The following is a 3,841-nucleotide window of genomic DNA, read 5'->3' on the forward strand; positions in this document are numbered from 1 at the left end:
ACCATATCCAGAGATTCGTCGACACAGCTTGTTGCCAGGTAATCTTCAGTGTGTGAAAGGCATCAAGCTTCCATGCGATGGATGGCTTTTGCAAACCCGACATGCGGCGATGTGGTTCATGCCAACAGCAAATATGCACAACTTGATTCGTGCTGATATCTAGACTGAGCCATGTATTCTGCTGCTGTAGCACGACCCTCTTTTGTTGGATATTATGTACTGTTGTTAGTTTGAAGCACTCCTCTGGTTTGAAGGATAGATACCTTCCTGGGATCAAGTGCATCCTAACTCACCTGCGTAGGATGTACTGATAATGATGATGGAGATGCTGTGCAGAAGCCATATATATATATATATCAGTTAGGCTTCAAGTGCGTACTTGTTAGTTAAACCTATGTATAAATTGTGACACTAAATACGACTAGTAAGTAGTACAGTAGCAGTACTAGTATACGTCGGTCAAATTATTCATCATGTCCACACATTGAATTGACGTGACAACACGCTGCGCGTGAGGTGACACAAGAATCCCGGCGGCGTGTTCGGGTATTCTGGACTTCAGATTTGGAGTACCACTTATCTGTCGAAATCTTTCATCATTCACTTAAAACAGTCGATTGATCATACATTGAGTACCATATAACTGGAATTACCGATGCAAGTCGAAGAAGGATTGGCCGGTGCTGCCGGCTGGCGTCAAGTTCGATCCCACGGATCAGGAGCTGATCGAGCACCTTGAGGCCAAAGTGAGTGCTGACAGCGCGAGATTTCAGTCTCTCATCGATTTGTTCATACCAACCATCGACAGCGAGCACAGCATATGCTACACCCAACCTGAGAAACTTCCAGGTAAGACACCGATCGGCCGTCTACTTGCACAAACATATTCCTTTGTTTATAGCTCTATTTTTCTTTTTAGACGCAGACCTGGTGAAGCAATTACAATTTGACAGTTAATAAAAAGTGAAACAAGTGACTGCAACATGCTAAAGATGTTATGAAAATGCCAACTAGGTACACTAAAACCTGTATTCCACAATACTGCAGGTATCACACTGAGTGGCCTAAGGAAGCATTTCTTCCAGCGCAATTCCAGGGCGTTCAAAAGGGGCACGTGGACGCGTCGCAAGATACAGTCGGAGTGCGGCATGCACGCGATGTGGCACAAGACCGGCAATACCTTGCCGGTGATGGTCAACGGCCGGCAGACGGGCAGCAAAAAAGGTTCTGGTGCTGCACACCAACAAGAACTTCGACCAGCAGAGGACCAACTGGGTGATGCACCAGTACCACCTCGGGGACCTGGAGCAAGAGAAGGAGCGGGAGCTGGTCCTCTGCAAGATTTTCTACCAGACGAACACTAGGGCCAGGAGTAAAAAGATTATAAGTTAGTTTGGTATTGGTAGTTGTACTACCTTGTCGTCCGCAAGTTGGTATTGTTGTTAACGATCTTTTGGTATGAACTTGCATTTGCTTCCAACCATCATGCCGAGGGTCGACGTGGATATAAAGCTGAATCATTTGTTTCGAAACGAATTTTCAGGCACCTGATTTTTATTTGATGGGTAGCATAAGCACCCGCCGTTCGAATTCCCAGTTCTCCAATTTTTTCGAAACAAGTGCATGCACTTATTATCACGATAAAAAACAATATCCGTGCTGCATCCCAGTTATCAGTCTGTACTTGCAGAATTCTCTCGTTTATTGAGCACGTATATTGTTTTTTCAGGTCGAGCAAGTTTCAACTGGGCTGTAGACTGCCCAGGGTTGGTTTTGTTTTTAACAGGCCCAGCCCATGACGACAACGGGGCACAAAGATCCAGCAGGTATCTACTGGCCTCTGGCCCGCCAGCGTTAGTTATATTTTGTCTTACAACATCCGCAGGCAGTTTTTTTTACTGAATCAAACACACAGCCCAGTTCTATTTTCCTCTTGAAACGCATGTCCTACATCCGTTTTCTAATCTCTACCTATAGTTTTACTAGTTCATATACACGTATCATTATATTGAAAACACATAAAATTCCCTTTTCATATTTACATCCTTATTTTTGTTGTTTTTTCCCACCCAGCGCTGATTTTTTTACCACTGGTTTTCCCTTAAACCAACTCAATTGTCCCACGTCTTATTTGCTTACAAAAACAAAACGATTTTTTTGGCAAATCAATAAGTTCTTAAAAAATGTTTATCATTTCGGGATTACAACAGTTCAGACTCCACCGAAATATGCAAAATAAGGTTGAACTTTTTGACCGTGGTCCTGGGCAGAAAATGGGCTGTAATAAATTACTTAAGAATTAGCAAATGGGCTGCAAATTATAAAAAATAGCAAATGGGCTTTATGTTGTCTGCCACAGATTTGGAGGCTGACTTGTGGGCCTACTAAGTTCATGCGTACACAAGGTTTCTCAAAAAAGAAACTTAGTCAACAATCGACTCTACCAGCGTCAGACCGTTAGATGTCAATCTAACGGCAATCGTGCTTCTTCAGTCTCTGATCTTCCTGCCCCAGCGCCCAAACCAGCGCCGTCGAAACCGCCTGCTCCCGCCTCCCATGGCCGGCAGTGCTGCCGGGCAGGCCTCACGGCCCCATCATACTCGCATCCCTGGCCTGTCTATCCCTCTACTCACCCACACCTCCTATTATTTTCCGGCGACGGCAGCCGAACCAGTCAACCCTCGTACTCTCCACCGTGTGGGCAGCCACTGTCGTGTCTTCGCTGACTCCATGTCATTCCCTTCGTAGGCCTTGCCGTCGTCCACCGCCCTGGTGCTCTCGGCGCGGCGTGGTCAACGATGTCCATCCAACGGCCGTAGTGCTTCTTCAACCTCTGGTCTTCTTGCCCCAGCCACCCAAAGCAGCGCAAGTTGTGCCGCATGCTCCTACCTCCCGTGGCCGGCTGTGCTGCCGTGGAGGCCTCACCGTCCCCATAGTACTCCCACCGCTGGCCAGGCCATCCCTCCACTCACCCACTCCCCCTGTTATTCTGCGGCGACAGCAGCCTCACACCGCAGCCAAACCAGTGAACCCTCGTACTCCTCTCCGCGTGGGCATCCACTATCGCGTCTTCCCCAGCTCCGCGTCGTCCCCTTCCTAGGCCTCTCCGTCGTCCACCGCCCTGGTGCTCTCGGCGCGGCATGGTCAATGTGGTCAATGACCGACTTCCATCGGAAGAGTACTGTACGTGGAGAGGTTGATAGCTAGGTACACGGCAGCCGCAAGGAAGTGCCTCCTTATTACGTGCAAAATAATTATTCCTCCACCTAACAGCAGGGACCCACCGGACGGGGCACCAGTATTTCGCGGAAAAAACGTTTCCCCCCTGACTGCTGTGACCCACCGGATGGGCCACCATATTTCACGAAAAAAACATTTGCCCCTGACTGCTGGGACCCACCGGACGGACCATCGTATTTCACGAAAAAAACGTTCCCCCCTCTGTCAGCTCGGACCCACCGGAAGTGCCTCCTTATTACGCACAGAAAAATGAATACTCCCCCTGCTAGCTGGGACCCACCTTGGTGGGAGGCTGACTTGTGGGCCTACTAAGTTGACGGGGACAGAGGGCTTTGTCAACTTAGTCAATATGAACGATTCTAGCTCCAGTGACCGTACGATGTCCATCCAATGGCCATCGTGCTTCTTCAATATCTGCTCTTCCTGCTCCAGCCGCTCAAACAAGCGCTGGCGGGACTGCCTGCTCCCTCCTCCCCGCGGCCGGCTGTGCTGCCGCGCAGGCCTCACCGGCCCACCGTACTCCCATCGCTGGCCTAGCCATCCCTCTACTCACCCACACCTACTGTTATTTTCTGGCGTGGGTAGAAGACCAGTAAACCCT

This window comes from Triticum aestivum, chromosome 1B (genome assembly GCF_018294505.1).
Source record: "Triticum aestivum cultivar Chinese Spring chromosome 1B, IWGSC CS RefSeq v2.1, whole genome shotgun sequence".
Taxonomy (NCBI): Eukaryota; Viridiplantae; Streptophyta; class Magnoliopsida; order Poales; family Poaceae; genus Triticum; species Triticum aestivum.